Source organism: Corvus moneduloides, chromosome 10 (genome assembly GCF_009650955.1).
Source record: "Corvus moneduloides isolate bCorMon1 chromosome 10, bCorMon1.pri, whole genome shotgun sequence".
NCBI lineage: Eukaryota > Metazoa > Chordata > Aves > Passeriformes > Corvidae > Corvus > Corvus moneduloides.
The window spans coordinates 27524697-27536090 of record NC_045485.1 but is presented as its reverse complement, the minus strand read 5'-3'; positions in this window follow the sequence as shown (position 1 = coordinate 27536090).

The following is an 11394-nucleotide window of genomic DNA, read 5'->3' as shown; positions in this document are numbered from 1 at the left end:
GGAGCACAATTTCAGCTCATTTTTCAGCAGATCAGTTCCTAACATACCTTTCTGTGGTATAACCTGGCTTTGTCCAAGCCGGAGGGAAGGCAGTGCTACTGCTCCACAGCTCGTCCGTGCGGTTTGCGCGCTCAGGTGCCGGTGGGCAGGTCGGTAGGAGCCCTGCTCAGGAGGGCGTGAGCACCTGAGGTGGCAGGAGGGAACAGCCCGGCTCTCCCGAGCCTGGGGCCAGGCTGTCAGTGTAACCCTCACTGTGTTCTCAGCCTCGGCACTGAGACTTCATCCAGCAAACCCCATTCGGCCCCTGAGTGCCCCTCGGCCTCCCATACCCCAGCCTCGCTCACCGCCCTGGCAACACCAGGCCCGGAGTCAGGCACATGCAGGCTTCCCAGGCACACACACTCACCCAGCCCTGTCAGAGCCTTCATGGGGGACCCTGCCTTGCTTTGCTGTTTCTCTGCTTACTTTTTAAATGAGTGTTTTCTTTTTCTCCTTCCTCAGCATGAAAGAGTCAGTGGAAAATGACTCGAGCTTCAGGGAATGGAGTCTTAGAAAGCAAATGATGTATGGGAAGAATGATTCTTTTTTCCTTAAGAGATGGAGATAGCCTCACTTTCCAGGCAGGGACTCTGCATCTCTAGTGGGCAGCCCTGTTCAGTAGTCTGGTATTAATGATGATGCTGGTCCCCTGGGACAGCAGAAGAGCCCAGCACAGGGAATCTGGATGCAGTTCATGCCCATCAGGGGTTGTTGTGTGAGGCTTTGGATCTTCGGGTAATCTTCAGCTTCCTTCAAGAAAATTGCGGTGGGGCTGATCCACAGACCTGGGATCTTGACAGAAATAGTGGATGATCTTTTTATTTACAGGAGTCAATAGAAATTATTTTAAGGAGGCAGAACGCAACTTAGGAGAACACCACCCTGATGTGTTCCATGCATCAGTGTCAGCAAAAGGGTTTTTTTATGCAATTCTGATCTTAATTAGGTACCTGAATTGTGTATCTGGGTTTTGTTTGATGACGTTTGCTTTTTAATTTGTTCTTCCATTGCAGACACTGCCTGGTCCCTCCCTCATCCCACTGTTCCCTTGTGATACAGTCCAGGATGTTTCCCAGGCCAGCGCTGCAGGTGCCTCTGTTCCTGCAACACAGCATTCCCACTCTGCCTCAGTTTATCCCTCCTCATGCTCTCTCTTCTCTTTACATTGTGCCAATTCTCCTTAAAGGCCCTTTGCAAAATGTTTTCATGTTGGTTCTTTTCCTTCACAGCTTCTTGCTGGCCAAATTCTTTCAATGTCTCGGTGGGTTGCTGGATGCCTTGAAGAGGATGACATGACCCTCTGAGGGCCTAGTTGGGAATTTTCAAAATAACACACTTAGGTACAACTCTCCTGTGGCTCAAGGCCACAGTCAGACATTTTAGCTCCATTGTAATGAGCTGGACAAGCTCCCAGCAAAGCAGCGACCGATTCTGGAAGCGCGGTCAGTGTTTGGAGCTGCCGGCGTATTTGTGCAAATATTGATTTTGGGACAGTCAGCCCTGTGTGCGTGGGCAGTGTGGTGCTGAACGCAGTGCAGTGAATGCTGCACTCCAGGAAACCAAGCAGCACATCAGAGGAATGTGTGTTGTAAAGGGGACTGGGCCATGGCTGTGCTCCTGTCCCATCCTGTCCCCAGCAGTGCCACGCTGCTCCGTGCTCCAGATTCCTTCTGTCCTCCCTGTGCTCCCTCTGACTGGCGAGAACCTCAGCGGTTCAGCAGGCTGGAGGCAATCCATCTTTTCCTGGGTGGGATGGGCTATTGTTGATGTCCACTCCAGGTGCGAAGGGCCAGGGACCCCCACTGGCTGCTGCTTTTGAACTCCGTCCAGCGCAGATGACCTGTAAATCATTCACAGTGTGGGCAGCCACAGCAAGAGCTCCTGCTGGGTGCATCTCAGCCCAACATGCAGACCAGAACCTGTGGAGTTGAGAAAGGTCTGTATTTTCTTGTCTGGAATGCTGTGACACCTTTCTCTTTCTCATGGGCAGTGGTTAGAGGTGGGCATGAAGGGAGGGGTTGTCTGTCACTCCGGTTTAGAGGAAAAGCCTGTTCAACACTCGGTGTGCCTGAGGAAGATCTGCTCTCCTCATTACTGGAGCAGATCCTCAGCCAGGGTAATTCCACGTTTGATCTGCAATGACATGCTCCACTGGTGGTTCCTGTGCTCTCAGTAAGGTCTTTAATCTCCTGTCAGACCACCTCACAGGCAGAGTCACCTGCAAATCCACTCCAGCAGCAGCTGAACCAGAACACAGGCACTCCTGCTAAAGCACTTCTGCAGGTGCAGGCTGGATGTTTTCAACACTCATCTCAAACATTAACTGGAGCATTTTTTTCATGGTTTGAATTGCAAAAGCAGCACTGAATCAGATTTTGGAGGTCTCTGTTGTGCTCTCTGGAGTTATATTGTGAGGGTGCCTAATCAGGCACATCCATGTTTCTTGATGGCTGCTATACATCATGGATCTACGTCCATAGGATAAGGCTGCAAGCTTACAAATCTACAGCCCCCATAACCTATAGGTGTAACGCAGTGGTTAAAGGAAAATGTTCTGCAGTTCATTAACAAGAACCTGAACACCTCCCAGCCAGCTGAAAGAAAACCAAAAGCTGATCTTTGCTGCACGTAATTTTTGCTTGTGATGGCATAAGAATTTGTCATCTGCGGAAGATGGCCCTGCATGCTGGTCTTTAATTCAGCTTTTAAATTGTTGAAAACACAAACAGAACCCCCCAACAAAGAAACTAACCAACCACCTACCCTCACCCAAAGAAGCCAACAGATACCTCTGGGTGAGGGAGATGAGGTGTGGCTGCTTATTCCCAAGTTACAGGTGAGAGTGTGTTTCTGAATTATGCTTTATTTCCCAGTGACAATTAAATAAACAATTTCAAAGCAGAGGCCTTTAGCTTTCCAGGTGTGAGCTGCAGCCTTTCCCCTGCCCATCTGATTGGTGCTGCTCTCAGTTTCCGATCAGCCAGAGAGCCGCATTATTTTCAGGTGTCAGAAGGGTGAGGCACAGGCGCCTGGTGCCAGGCACAAAAACCCCTGGGACTATTTAAGGCAGGCACAGGGTCAGACCCTGTTTGGCAGGGCCAAATGTTCTCCGTCATGACTTCTTCCCTGTTTTGAGGCTTGTCACTGGAGACCAGTAACAGCAGAAGTGAGAAGCCTCATAAATGCAGGAATTCCTATGTGAGTATTTTAGAAAATGAGAGCTCTTCTGGGCTGAACTGTGAGGAGAAGGGAAGCAAAGATGCCTGTTCTGCAGTTAAGGAAGCCTGAATGCTGCTCTGGGGTCTTCATGTTGACGACATAGGGAGCAAGAGTGTTTTTTACCTGATAAATGTAATTTACTTGCTGAGCTTGCCATGGTGGGTCACATAAAATTGGACTATGCTTGCCTGTGTAAGTTTAACTTGCTTTAGAAGACTTTCCTGCTATAGCTGTGCCAGCAAATAGTAAATGTGAGGGTTCTGGGGCTGTGTGTGCTAAATGAAGCAATGCTGGGTTTGTGGAGAAGTGGCATTCAGAAGCTGATGAAGGCAGAGGGGATGGTCAATTGCTGCGCCCTTTTAAAACCTTTGGCTTTAAGTGATGGAATAGTTTTTGTCTGGAATAGCATGTGAAGAATTGTTTGGGAGGAGAAGGCATGTGGAAGTGTGATATGGATTAAAAAGTGAATAGTGGAGGGTTCAAACTTGTAATTTTCTCCTTTTTCTCCATTTGTATGTTCAGCACAGTAATTCACCACCACTTTCAAGCGTTGAGAATATCTAATTTAAAATCCTTTAAAAAATTGTAGTTTTCCTAATTGAGACAATGAGGTTATAGCTGGAAAATGATCTCCCACTGTCTCTTCTGCTACTGTTGTCCTGACAGTATTGTCCTATGGTTTCTTTAATGGTTCACAGGGACTGCTGTGTGGCTGTTGGCTTTCCAGAGCTCTGGTAGTTGCTGTGTCCTACAGCAGATTAAATGCTCATGACCTGCTTTGCTTTGAGCTGTGCATGTGGGGTGGCTCAACATTTAAACCACGCTAAAGTTGTGGTGTCACTTATTAGACTTAATAAGTTTATTTGTGTTCTGGTTTAAAGTGGATCATCGCAGGCAAAATCAAGGTCTAATCCAAAAACCATTTCACAAACATCTCCAGATGAGGTTTCTGAAATCTGTGTTGGTTAATTATGCTCCAGCATTGAGTAATATTGTGCAGCTTCTTTCTCTGTGTCCTGCAAACTGGTTGTCCAGCTTGTGTTTAACCTCGTACTTGTGTGGAGAAATATCTGAACTGTTACACAGAATAATGTGAACTCAGCATTTAAAAAAATTGGTGTTTTTAAGTGTAATGCTAAAAATGTCTGAAGTCTGGTGAAGCATATAAAGAAGTTCACTGTGACACAATCTGAAGGCCTCGTGTCTCAAGCAGGAGTAACAGGAGGAGGGATGAACAGGAGCACCACTGCTGAACTGGAATGCCCACCTGTGGCATTCCCAATAAACCCAGTAAAGGTGCTGGCTAAAGGCTTGTGCCCCTTGGGTCATGCTACTGACTCATTACAAGGAAAGGGGCAATTTTGAATTAATTTTATGGCTAGAAGTATTTCTAGAACATTCTCAGCTTTGGTGTGGTAGCTCTAAGCTATGGAGGTGTTGGTAATGGCACAGATCCGGGTCCCCTGTGCCCAGAGGTTCCTACAAACTCCTTTTTATCCGTGAAGTGAATTCCCCTCCAGCCCCAGGAAACCAGAGTCCAATGTGGCCCACCAAAGCAGTTTATAGGCTGATACCTGTAACTGCATTTATTTACCTGGGGAATGCCTTTTGGGGGTTGCCACTGCACTGAGCCGGGGGTGGAACAGGGCCTTGCCCTGGCACTGGGCAGTCAGCTTTAGCCCTGCTCTGGGATCTGGCTCCATATGTGGGCTCATTGGGATGGGGGGGAAATGCCATCATTTGACCAGCCCTTCCAGCACATCCTGCTGACCCTGAGCTGGACAGATGAGTCTGGGCACCCTTCAGCAGCAGGGTGAAACAAAAGCTTTCTGTTAGGGGTATTGTAAAGCAAGAAGGGGCTGGTGAGGGGCAGAGCATTGCCTTACTGGCTCCCTGAGGGACTGCTCTCGTGTTCATTGGTTTTGGAATGCGTGTTTCAGACTTCACTGTGCATTGGTTTGTGTCGGAACTGTCGGCTGGATCAAATGTCCTTTCCATTACAGAACATAATAAACTCTCCAAGGATGAATGCTGCAAACTATTCCAGAACACCATTTTCTTCCATAAAAGCCTCCTATGGAACATCCAGCTGCTGCGCTGAAAGTCAAGAAATCTGATGCTTTTGTACATATCAAAATACAATAAACCTCCATTTATTTTCCCTACCTCTTACTCGTTTCTTGTCTCCCTGTTGCTGTTGGCATAACCCTTAATGCAAATTCCATCATCTTGGGGAGCACGGGGAAGGGGCAGTGTGCTGGGACAGACCCTGGTGCCAAGCTGGAGGAGCACTGTGCTCCTCACCTGCAGCCCCTGCCTGGCAGTCCCAGGGGCAGGAGATGCTGCAGGGTCCCCTGGGACACCTGGGCAAGCAGGGATCCTCTGGTCAGGAGTCAGGCTCTGGGATTTGGGATCCCCTGCATTCAGCCCAGCATAATCTGGTTTTATTTATCCTGTGAGGGATGTGGGATAGAGAGCACTTGGAAGCAACTCGACAGCCACTAAAATAAATGTTCTTTTCTGTTTATTCCTTGGCTTGCATCCGGAAATTAAATGTGCTGCATTAGGAATCTCAAACTTTGACTGTCTTACTGAGTCTTTAATTGAATACAGGTCAAACCCAAAAGCATGACCAACTTCTGTTGTTGCACTAGGAAAAATCACTGATTTTAGAGAGGCTGTAGGTACAGTACATCACTGCTGTACAAAATTCCTTTACTTTGATCAGGACATGGCAATGACTCTGGTTTTGAATGGTTGAAACAAGCAACAGGAAATAATCAGATCAGTAAAGACTTTAAGGCTGGTCTTGGGTAAAACTACTCCAAGTTGCGAATGCAGGCTGAGAGCTTTCTGTTTAAAGCTGGCAAGTCTCTGCTAAAAGCTGGTAATTTTTCCACAACAGTCAGCTTAATGCTGCAATTTTTGCATAAAGAAAATTGTTGAATCAAGCTGAAAGGAATGTGCCCTTAATTCTTTCAGCAGTTCTTGAGCCACACATTCAGCAACTCTGTTCACAAACCCCAGTAATGTTGCTCTTATTTCTACAACATTTGCCTCAATTTCCTGTTTTCTGGAATTTTCTGATATGAGAAGAAAATTACTTTTTTCCTCAGTGCTTTCTCAGGGCTGAAGGTACTTGTCAATATATGTGCACAAATGGTTTCACAAGACAGCTCAGCTCTGTGAGGCACTGTAACCTGGGCTGGTGCTGTAGCTGTGAGCTGGAACCCTGTGGCCAGAAGCTGGTCTAGACTGAAGTCCAGCTGGTTTGTCCTGCTGAATTGTCCCTGCCAGCTCTGAGACAGCAGGGACTTGTACGATTAAACAGTTTTTAAACCTCTGCCAACATGTTAATAAAGCCTTGTTTATGTGCAAAGCACTTGGAAAACAACTCTAAACACTGGATTTATTTGCAGTAAATGTACTTAATCACAGAAGATTTTCATCTGAATTTGCAGACATTATGCACATTTTTTGCTTTGTTTCATGGCACAGAATCAGGCAGTGGTTACCTGTTGGAAGGACTGAGTGGGTGGTTCTACAGAGGCTTCACCCCACTGCTCCTCTTTTCTCTGCGCTCACGCTCAGGTCAGCGCGCGGAGCTGCGTCCGTGCAGCAGCTCAGTGCAGTGATGGACCCCTGCAGCAGCTGCAGAGCAACACTGACCCTTTCTCTTCTTCAGGCAGAGCCTGTGTCCCTCAGAGCAGCTGAGGAAGGGAGGTTTCCCAGTCAGTGTTGATAGGCGGAGGAATCCAAAGCTGTACGTGGGCAAAATGATTGGTTTTCCAGCACTTGAACTGAAGCAGTCTTTCCTTTTCTAGAAAAGGACTTCCAGAATTTCTTTTTGACTGTAAGAATGAAAAAAGACAACTTGGCTTCTTTCCTTTTCTAAAAGGCTCAGCTCATTTCTGAGTCCTTCCTGGAAATGCATTTTCTGATGTTGAAATTAGCCAAGACCAGAGTATTGCTGTCCGGGCATACTTAGCTGTAAATTCACATGTCTTGGCCTCTGGTTTGTTTTATCTCATGCGTGTTTAGCAGAAAGCCTTTGGCTTTGTTCTGGTTTTGCTGACGATGTGAGCTCCAAAGTGATTTCACCAGAAGGATGTTACAGTCCTGAGATTAAAATCATGTGTGTTGGACAAAACTGGCAGCTTCTGTGCACCACTGATCATGTGATGGCATGGCGTATAAGTGAAATAACATTTTATTCCAGTTTAGTTCTTGTGTCAGTCCCAGAGCAGTACCAAGGATCTGTGAGGTTCCCAGTGGGAGCTGCAATTCCTGCACTGTGGGTCCCAGGGCAGGAGCAGCGAGGGATCAGGGGCAGGGTGGGGAGCTGCTGTGGACCCCAGTCCTGGGGGGGGTTCACCCTGCTGACTCGGACAGCCCTGAGGGGACGGGGGTCCCTTTTGCCCACACCTTTGGCTGCTTTCCCGTGTCTGTGCGTGCTTGTGTGGCTGGATGTCTGCACATGCCACCAGTGTCTTACCAGGAACATTGCTGGGCTTCTAGTGCTGCTTTCCAAGCAGGGGAAAATGCCTCTCAGGGGAAGTGAATGGAGCCCTGGAAATGGAGAGCCGTGGCTGACAGGCTGTGCCAGGCTCCGAGCTCAGGCTGCCTCCAAGGCAGGCAGGTTCCACATGGGCTGCTCTGACCCAGGAGGTGCACTCTGCTCCCTCTGTCCATCTCTGATCTTAAAGGAATAAGAAACATCTGGCAGAGAGGCCACGTAGCTCAAACCTTTTAAATGCAGATGCTTTGGAGAGTTGTGTACAAACATGGAGCTTGAGTTCTCTTTGTTGTTGAAACATCTGACGCTTTCCCCTGTGCTGAGCCTCTGCTCTACCTGGCAATCTTCTGTGGATGGTCTCTTGCTGGCTTTTCCTTTCCTCCTGGTAACACTGGTTCAAGTATAAAACTGAGGTAGGAATGCCACAGGGCTTCCTCTGCTCCTGCTGGCAAGGTTTCCCTTAGGACTGTGTAGAAAATACCTGGCTGGTTGTGTTTGAGCTGGATTTAATTTCTAGGTCATGGTAAGCAGGGATGAGGGGCCAAATTCTGATCCAGTGATGACATGGGTAAACTCCCACTGATTTCCAAAGACTGAATTGGCTGTAGAGGGCTGAGTTTTGCAAATCCGAGTGCCTCTGACAAACACATTTGGCTCACTTTCTGCCAGCACTCCATTATTTTTTCCCCAGTTCAGATGTTTATGTGAGTGCTTGCTGGCTGGAGAGGCTGAATGTGTCTGGATACATTTGAGGGTATAAATGAAACTAAACAAATACAGCAAATGCCATCAGCTCTGCTCAGCTGGAGGAGCCTTACAAAGCTCTTGTCTCACAGCTCTGCTCCTCTGGTTTCTCCTGGCTGGGAGGACGCAGGTTTCTTGTAAGAGTTCCCACAGCTGCCACCTCCCAGATCTGCACAGGGGCTTAACCCCACTGGCCTGGTGCCCCAGGTGAGCCTGAAATGGCAACCAGGTTTTCATAACGGCCCTGAAATTTATGGTGGGCAGAAATGCTCAGAGACAAAACCCTCTTATGTCATATGGATAAATTATTTTTGAAGCATGAGAAGTACTGATTTTAGCTGCACATGTCTATAATTAGCAGTGCAAAACAAATTTGGGGCCAGAACCTTCCCTGCAGGTCCGGCAGTGCAGTACTGAGCCAGTGTGATTTGTTTATCTTGATATTGAGATAAGCAACCGTTGTGGTTTAAGCCCCAGCCAAAGCCAGCACAGCAGTGTGTACAACAGTTTTTACAATTTTATTCCAAGTATTAAAAATACAATAAAATTTATCTATATGGCTCTGAGAGGAGCAGTCACCTCAGTGAAATGTGCTTTCAGCAGCAGGAGTGTAGGAGTGACACACGGTGGGAAAACATAAAACGGAGCATAAACACCTTCCACAGACCAGGGTGTTCGGGGAACTGCCTGAATGTGCAAAGCTCTGACGTGGTGTGTGTGACTGCCAGAGCAGCCTCTGAAATGGGACACACAGCTGAGAGAGGTTTGCACTGAGGCCTTCACAAACCTCTGCCTTCAGATCGCGTGGTCAGCAGCTCTGATGCTGCATAGAGGGAACGTTCTACCCTCATTACAGAGGGGATGTTTAACCTTCATTTCCTTTCTGGCCTGGCATGACAGGGGATGTGGAGATTTTCTCTGTCCTTCTGGATGTACACACTGTTCTTTGCTATTTTTCTATTCGATATTATGAGCTGTAATTTTGTGTTAAAACCAAACACTGCATGGAAGCAGCAGTCAGCAGGGAGTCAAGGAATGCTGGACATAACGTACTTTCACACTTGTTAAGCCATTGCACTGAGCAGTTTGACTCATTGATGCTTCTTCCTCTCTACTTTCCTGGATATCTAATGCTATCCTGGTTTTCCTTTGCAGTTTTTTTGCTGTCGTTCCTGTGGTCACTGCCACATATGCAGCATTCAGCACAGGGCCATAAATCATAGAATCATTTGTGTTGAAAGAGACCTCTGAGGTCGAGTGCAGCTGGTAACTTGGCCGAGGTGTTCCTGTGCCGTGGGAGCTCCAGGGCACAGTGCTGCCCTCGGGGGCTGTGGGGCTCTGCCCCCTCTGCCAGCAAAGCAGCCCGTGCTGGAGCACAGCCCTGTCAGTGCTGATCTGGGTGCCAGCCCCCTGCTCCCTGCCGCAGCACCACCCAGTCCCTCCTGCTCCCTGCAAGAGTCTGCACGGACTTGACAGTGCTGGGTTTACACTTGGACTCGATGATCTTCAGTGTCTCTACCAGCCTAAACCGTTCCCTGTGCATGTGATGGAAGCCCCTTGTAAGCCCATCACCTGCCCGGTGCTGGCACTGGCATGGGTGGGAGGCAGGAGCTAAGCTGGGAATGCCAGTGAGCATCAGGTGCCCTTTGCATGGGCATCTCCTGGGGCTCTGTCCACGCCCCACTGCCCTCTCCTTGCACTCTGGAGGTAAAGCCCAGAATATGCCAGGAAGTTTTTCCTTCCTGAGCTGGTGGAAGTGGATGGAAGGAGGGAGCCTTTTCCACCTGCAAAAACAGGTTGTGTTTAAATTGTTCATAGGTGTTATTAGGAGGCTGTGATACATTTCCGGATATAGTTTTTGAAATACTTTTATTTCAAGACCAAGACAAGCCAGAGAGCCTGAATGACATGTCCAACTCATGGGCTCATTCCCAGAGATAGTAATTTCCTTGGCTTGGACAGCTGACTGGGATCCAGCTCTCATTTCTGACTTCATCTGAAAATCTGACAGAGGAAAGTGCTGACCTTGCTGAGGCATCCCACAGGCGATAAGAAAGGGTCAGACACTCAGGGCCTCTTGTCCATGGAAGAAGCTGAGACCATTTTCCCCTCGCTGCAGGAGGCAGGCTGCTGCAGCTGGGCTGGGTTCCTGCCTGGTGGGAGCTGTGGCTCCTCTCCCCCAGGGGAACCAGTCCCTGCCTGGGGTCAGGTCCCCTCCTGGACACGGGGAGGACGCTGTGGATGGGGAACGCAGCCACGTTTTCCCTACGGCTGCTGCCGTGAGCGGCCAGTCCGCTCCTGGAGTGTCAGCTCTGGCTTGTGAACACCTCTGGGATAAACTGGCTCTGGGAGCTAAAGCCAGAATTTGTTTCTAGACAGAAAGAATTCAGTCCATGGAAAAACCATGAAAGTTTCTGGTTGTGGCAGGATTACAGCAGGGCTGACAGTGAAAGTTCCTGCTTGGAGCAGGATTACAGCAGGAATGAAATTTCTCAGGAACTCATAGTTTCCACTCAAATACAGACATTGATAATTTTATATTTGCCTCTTTGTGGCTTGAAGTCAACTTCCTCCTGAAGTTGATTTTTCTGTTTTGTAGAAGCTAAGTCTTCCACAATGCATTTTATAATTTTAAAAATATGTTATGAAATTGTGTTTTATTAGAGCCAGCAAAACTGCAGGCAAAGGTACTTTTATTTTGGAATTTAGTGTGTTATCTCTGTCACTCAGAATTGCTCCGTGTTTAGATTCAGCCCTGCTGGAGTCAAATCTGGCAGCTCTGTGCCTCTTCCAAAGCATGAAGCCGATCCTGCTCCGGGACCTGTGGCACAGGTACCTGGTTTGCCCTGGGGACACTTTCCACTGACTGCCTGGAA